The sequence below is a fragment of the Herpailurus yagouaroundi genome, unplaced genomic scaffold (assembly GCF_014898765.1).
Source record: "Herpailurus yagouaroundi ecotype Mexico unplaced genomic scaffold, PumYag 141, whole genome shotgun sequence".
NCBI lineage: Eukaryota > Metazoa > Chordata > Mammalia > Carnivora > Felidae > Herpailurus > Herpailurus yagouaroundi.
In genome coordinates this window covers 37,073,465-37,080,903 of record NW_024412396.1, presented here as the reverse complement: position 1 = coordinate 37,080,903, position 7,439 = coordinate 37,073,465, and positions in this window count along the sequence as shown.

The following is a 7,439-nucleotide window of genomic DNA, read 5'->3' as shown; positions in this document are numbered from 1 at the left end:
TTCTAACACATGTAACAAGATACTCTAAGCTTGAGAAGTAAACCCTGTAAACTTAAATTACTGCAAAATTATAAAGTTTAACATAAAAATGGAAAAAATCTTTAAATAGCTGTTTTGTGCAGCGTTCTTAACAGACAAGACTGCCTCACAATGGGACCATGTAACGGCTAGCAGCAGGCACTCCAGGAAGATAAAATAAACTGGCTTTATGGACCTGAGGAATTGATTTTTAATGAGATTCTGCTTGGCTGTAATGGCATCCTGAGAGAGTGATCCAGTTTCCATGGCCTCTGGTACACAGTTATAAGGTGCGGAGCAAGGACTTGGTTAAACAATGCCCATGCATTTGCCCTTTTAGTATATGAGATTAAATGAAATAAGGATTTTGTTCTAAGACACACTCCAGAAAGTACACGGGCATGTGTATGCATATGTGCACACACACGCGTTGTTATACCCTTAGATGCTTTGCTAAGACGTTGTCTGCTTGTATATTCTGATGTTAAAGGACTAAAACTTTGAAGTTATAGGGATATGTTCATATTTCTCTACCAGAGTACAAGGACCTATCAACATAAGGTGGACCTGACTAATTCTTTCATATTCTATAACCCAGGTTTCCTGCTGGCATTATGTGTAAATACATAAAAACAAATAAATACATACACACATACACCAGTGGATATAGAAAAGGATAGATATAGAGATATAATATAGATAATAGGCAATATAGAAGGGAAAAGGCAGCACAGCATATTAGTTAACATTTTCAGATGTGAATCTTGCTTCCACTACTTTCTAACTCTGTGCCCTTGGGCATGTTAATCAACTTCTCTGAGCCCCAACTTTATCTTCAACAAATGTGGATAATAACACCTGTTTTACAGGGTTGTAATAAATATTCAATGACACAAAGACACAAAACAATTAAAATGAATCTTAGCAACATAACATCAAGTGAAAAAAGTAAGTTCCAAAAGATTATATATAGTATTTTTTTCATAAAGATAAGTGACATATAAGTCTATATGTTTAAGAATTCACATAGCATCGGGACATCTGGGTGGCTCAGTTGATTGAGCTTCTGACTTCAGCTCAAGTCATGATCTCACGGTTCAGTTCGTGAGTTGGAGCCCAGCTTCAGGTTGCTGCTGTCAGCGCACAGCCCGCTTCGGATCCTCTGTCCCCATCTCTCTCTGCCCCTCCCCTACTTACACTCTCTCTCTCTCTCAAAAATAAATAAACATCTAAAAAAAAAAAAAAGAATTCACATAGCACCAATAAAATTGCATGTCAAAAGAAAAGGAATGATAAACATGGGATTCAGGACGATGATGGCTTTGAGTGGGGGGAAGGTGGGAGAATGCTACTATTCTCCCCCACAGAGAGGGTTATACAGCTAGATAATAGGTTATAGTCAAGGTTCTAGTTTTTGTTTGGGTGGTGGGCTTGCAAGTACATATTATGAGTAAGAATAATTAGCTAACTAAATAAAACTAGCCACACCTCGACCAATGATAAGAATATACTATGTACCAAGAAACATGACTAATCGAGTTCTGTGCACTGGAAGGTCAAAGAAAAAGAGAAGATAAGTGAGCTAATGTGTAATAAAATGATTAGCATAGTGCTTGGCATATAGTAAACACTCAAGAAAAGTTTAAGTAGTTGGCTAGATATTTCTTCATATACCTGCAAACACTCTTATTATTAGGAAGATTCACTTTCCCAGTTTGATCAATTTCCCTTCATATTCTCTACTTCCTGATTTCATCATTCATCTATTTTCTCCCATTGTATCGTTTCTACTTCCAAAATCCTTAGCTTCTTAATTTTTTTTTTTAACGTTTATTTTTGAGACAGAGAGAGACAGAGCATGAAGGGGGGAGGGGCAGAGAGAGAAGGAGACACAGAATCGGAAGCAGGCTCCAGGCTCTGAGCCATCAGCCCAGAGCCTGATGCAGGGCTCGAACTCACGGACCGCAAGATCGTGACCTGAGCTGAAGTCGGACGCTTAACCGACTGCGCCACCCAGGCGCCCCAGCTTCTTAATTTTTAAAAACCTTGAGGAATAATCTATATACAATACCAGGTACAGAGCTCAGGTGTTCAGCTCGTGTTTTGTTAATTGTATTCACAAACATAACCATTATTCAAAACAAGATGTAGATTATTTCTATTGCCCCAAGAAACTTCCTTTGTGACCCTTTCCAGTCAATTACCCCCCTGCCAGAGGCAACCTCTTGTTGACTCCTGACTTCTATACCATTGTAAATTGGTTTTGCCCATTCATGGACTCAGTATGAATAAGTCATGCAATATGTACTTGTATCTAGCTTTTTTTGATGAACCTAATGTTTTTGAGATTCTCCATATTGTTGTGTATCCGTAGTGCATTTCTTTTCATTGCTGAGTAGTATTCTGTTGTATGAATATGCTATAATTCAATTATCTTTTGTCTTGTTGGTAGACATCTGGGTTGTTTCCACTTTGGAGTTATTATGAGTAATGCTGCTATTAACATGCTTGTACGATTGTTTTTGTAGACATATCTTCTTTTTTCTTTTGAGTAGTAAGAGTAGAATTGCTAAGTTGTAGAGTAGATGCCTGCTTATGTTCCTGAGAAACTACCAGTTTCCCAAAGTGGGAATTATTTGGAATTATTATTTGGAATTATTTGGAAATTATTCCAAATCCCTAAGTTTCCAACATCTAACTCCATGGAAGGGTGATTAAATAACCACATGGACAATGACCCATTTGTGTCAGGACAACACCTTTTATCAACTCCAAAAGGATTCCCAGAACAGGAAAACAAAGAAAAAAAAAAGATGAATGTAAATGGTAACAGATTAAGTTAGACTTGGCTGATGGTAGAATGCACAAAATCAGAAGAGCAAGAAAGAGTTTCCTGCTGATTTAGACCATGAAACGAATCATTTTTAAGACTATAACTTAGGTGAAGTGTGAGCCTAAATCATAGGTTCCCCAGCCACGTGGATGCCCCTTTCTGTTCTTGGCTTCAACAGACAGAATGAATAATCTTTTAGGGGGGAAGGGGTGGGTGACCGATGGTAGGGATATTAATTGTCTTCCATTGGCTAGTTGCTTTGGCAGTAAAGAGAAAGGCCTGCCCTAGCCCCAAAGAGCTTACATCTGTTTCTCATAGAGCTTAGCCACCCATGCTGTTTCAACCATCCTTTTCTGCTGGCCTGGCTACCGCTTTATTGATTTTTTCCCTGCCCTTTTAAAAAGATAAAAGTTCCTAAAAGCTTTTTGCATGCAAATACATGTGTCTGTATGCATGTGTGTGTTGGTGACAGCAAGGGTTTGGTTAACAAACTAAGCAGCAGCTAGGTGAGCCATCCGTGTGTGTGTGTGTGTGTGTGTGTGTGTGTGTGTACCAATTACTCTGGGATTGTGCACCCCCAGTGGTGGAGCTGGCAGAAGCACAACAATTAGAATGTGTTGACAACAACTTAAAGATAATTAGTTGACAATGACTTGAGACCTCATTAACCCCTTTAACACCTCATGGTTTATGATTAAAATGAAATACTCAGAGATCATTTGAAGGGCATCTTGGCTTAACTACCAGCAGTTGTTTAAGTGCAGCTAGAATATTTGATATTTCAGTGATACATCTTCCACTATTTTGAAACCATCGACAATGATTATCCAAAAATGTTATCATTATTCTGTGGAAATCAGTGAGCTAAGGATTCATACTTTTCTTCAGAAACCTATTGTTTTGCTTCTTTCCGGAACAGTCTTCCACTCTCATCCAGCCTGTTTAACTAAGTGATGTTCAAATTTTATTTTTTAAGTCAACTCTTCCGTTCTCAGAAATTACATGGATTGATAAAGTTAACTGTGACTTTTACTGAAATCACTCCAGTTGGAAGTGTACTGCCTACAGAATTCCACAATGAGAATCCTCAGGGATGTGTATGTTTGGATGAACCTACAATATTTCACAAATCTGCTAGTCTCAGGCTCCGCTAAGCATAACAATAGTTTTTATTTTTCTTGATGGGTTCTCAATAAATGTTTAACCGATAGATGGACTGATGCAGAAATTCCACAGTCTTCCAGAATTTATTCAGCTTCACCCAGCCTCTAAAATAGACACCTACAGGCAAAATCCCTTGGTTCCTTTGTTCCTAAATATTTCTTAGGAAAGAAGTCTCAGTGCTTCTGGGCCAATCCAATGATACTACATATGAAACAGCAAATATCAGACAACATTGTAATATCGACGAAGGTTTGAAATAAGCTTTATTTTGGTTAAAAGCTACAATCTTAATATCAATTGTACTATTTAGACATGTAATCAGTTGTCTATTTAGATATTCCAACTATTTATTTGATATGGAAGTTTCACATCAATGAGGCCAATATCACTAAATTTTTGTCCACTTTCAAGACAATAGTCCTGTACCTTCTCTGGGCCATAGACTCATTTGGGAATATGGTGAAATCGATGAACACTCCAATCCAAAAAAGGGCTCGAGTTACTTATATACCAAATTGATTGGATTTCCAGGGATTTATGGATTCCAGATTAATATTCATTTATCATCAGTAACAGAGGGATGATTTTAACCTCCCAGCCATGTTGGTGATAATCTATAAAACGAATGAAGGTAAAATGGGCCAATTGTGAGAAGATTATATTCAGATTGGAACTATGATTTAAGAGAACCACCTTACTTTGAAATCCAAGGAGGTTTAAAAAAAAAGTGCCTTGTTATAAAATAAACGTCAAGTGCGTAGTGGACATTTATTTCAAAAGATTGATTGACCCAAAGTTCTAGCAAGTGCTTCTCACAATATAATCTATATGACTCCTTCAGTAGAATTAACAGAGATGCTTATTTAAAATACATATTCCTAGGCCCCGCGTTTAGCCAACTAAATAGGCATCTTCTCTGATGGGAGCTGAGGCCCTGCATTTCAGTTTAGCAAATTTCCAGGTGATTCTCAAACACAGCTAAGTTTGATACTCTTGCACTCTTATTAGGTCTCTTGCAAAGTACTTCATTTATATTAGTATGGTTAGTCAGTCAATGTGAATGCAGATCTTCCATAAACATCCAGAAAATGCTTTTGATAACTCCAATTTGGATAGTGGATGTCATTAGGGAGAGAGCCCTTGGAAGGCAGCTGCAAACAATTGTCACTCCACTGCACTTACCGTCAGAGTCAGGCCACTTTAGATTGGCCCATCACTTTGTTTCATTTTTTGGTACTTAGTCATTTGTTACAATAAAAATTAAGTTACAGGGAAGGAACACTGTGACAGGATAATGGACTCCTGCTCAGAAGAAACCAGCCTGCCTCCAATTCATCACGGCATTTATAGTGCATTAGAAGACATTACAGTGACAACATCATTCCTTTGGGGCAGGAAGAAAAACCAGATTGAGTGGGAAAGAGGGAATTTACTTCATGAACTTGGCAAAAGTGAAATAAAAATAGAATTCAGGGGTGGTTTAAATTGCCATGTTCAGCAAAGGACAAGGAAAAAGCTAACAATCTCTGAGACTAACATTCCAACATGTTAAAAAATTAGCTTAGTTCACCTTGCATAACATGAGTAGTTTGTGGCTTAAAATGAAATGGTTGCCTGAGGAATAACAGACAGGCATGGAGAAAATGGGCAAAGTTAAGGCAATTTAAAATGATTAAAGCCCACAAAATATTTTGCAAATATAAAATCCTGGAGAGAAGCTTAATGATAATATTTGTCCAATGAACTGGGCCAAAGATATCTATATTGTCTAGGTATTTTAATGGGAGGCCTAAAGTATCATTATAAAATCATAAAAAAATCTATGTCTGTGTTCTCATAAAAATAAAAATGGTTGTTTGATGTTGGAAAGGAGTGTTTTGAAACATAGGAGCTAAAGGAAGGTGGTGTTGGGTAGGCACGTCTGCCAATTTAGACCTGGAACTTAATTACTTCATCGTATTTTTACTAGTATACCCTACGCTATGTTAGGCCTGGGAAAAAAAATAAGAGGGCAGCAGGCAATTTGGTCGAATGGGAACAACGTCTTCATTCTGGGAGATTTTTAAGGTAACATTTTTTTAACTCTACTTTTTGTTAAAGTGACATTATTTCCTAGATCTCAGATTTGGGGTGGGGGGGGGGTCCAGTTTTCTCCTTAATAAAATCTTTCATTCACTTAAGAATCAATTTGAACAAAAGCCTGTGTGGTCTCATTTTCCTTCCCTGTCAATCTGTGTTATTTCCAGGTTGAAAGGCAATTTTGACCATAAACATGGTTTCCATCACACATTTCTAATTTTAACCTATTTGTCTCCGTTTGATTTACATTGGGTCTAGAGCAAATTAACTATTGTGAGCTTTTATTGAAAATTAATTAGGTGGCTAAAGTGCCTGTGGCAGTCTCTGCCAGTACATGTTCCTCTCTGGGTCGCCAGCCTTCTCCAGTTAAAACACCTAGCAACTTAAAAAAATCCATAAAACGAATGATATAATTAGTTCCAGAGTGGAACTCAATCTCTTTGAAATCAGATGCTTTCTTCTAGTGCTGAAGGGCCATGCTCTAGCAAGCATTTTATGGTATCAGGGGATTTTCCAGGGGGTAAAGAGTAGCTCATTCTAGCTGAATCGTCTCACATGACTTACAAAAGGTGTCCTTGTGGTACTAAATATAGCTGCGTCTATGATTTGATTCCTAAGTCAAAGCAAGGAGAAAGACAGAAACTGGATTTACAATACCATCATGATAAAATATAAGCTATCTGGGTTGGGAAATAGACTCCATGAGTGTGTGTGCGTGTGTGTGTGTGTGTGTGTGTGTGTGTTTGCATGTGTGCATGTCTGTGTGTGTGTGTGTGTGAGAGAGAGAGAGAGAGAGAGAGAGAGAGAGAGAGAGAGAGAGAGATCTTACACTTCGGAAAAGCCAGGATGTAAATGTGATTTATTGTAAATAGTTCCACAACATTAAAATGAGTTTTTATTTTCTATGTATGCTGCTTCAAAGAAGAGCTCTGTGGGCTCATAAAAATGCAGAGAACAAATAGGGGCCTCTAAGTCCAATTTATATGCCATGCCCACTGTGCACTGAGACACATATAATCTGTAAAATGTCAGCTTCAAAGTTCCACCGAGATCGGTGTTAACCCTGACCTCTGGCCTCGCCGCCTCTGGCTGGGCCTGTGTGCTTTCTTTACCAGCTGTTTTAGATAAATGTGTTCCATTTTTAAGAGATTGTCTCAGTGTTTTTTACATGAATAGTGGTAATATTATTAACTCTCACTGGAGAAACCACCTTTTCTAAGAGGGCTTTACAGAGGAACCAATCATTTCATGCCCCATGCTGAGAGTACTGGATTAATAAATATGTCATTGTACTGAAAATATTTAAACAACACTGGGAGAAAAGAGTAAGGCACACAACAAAAGG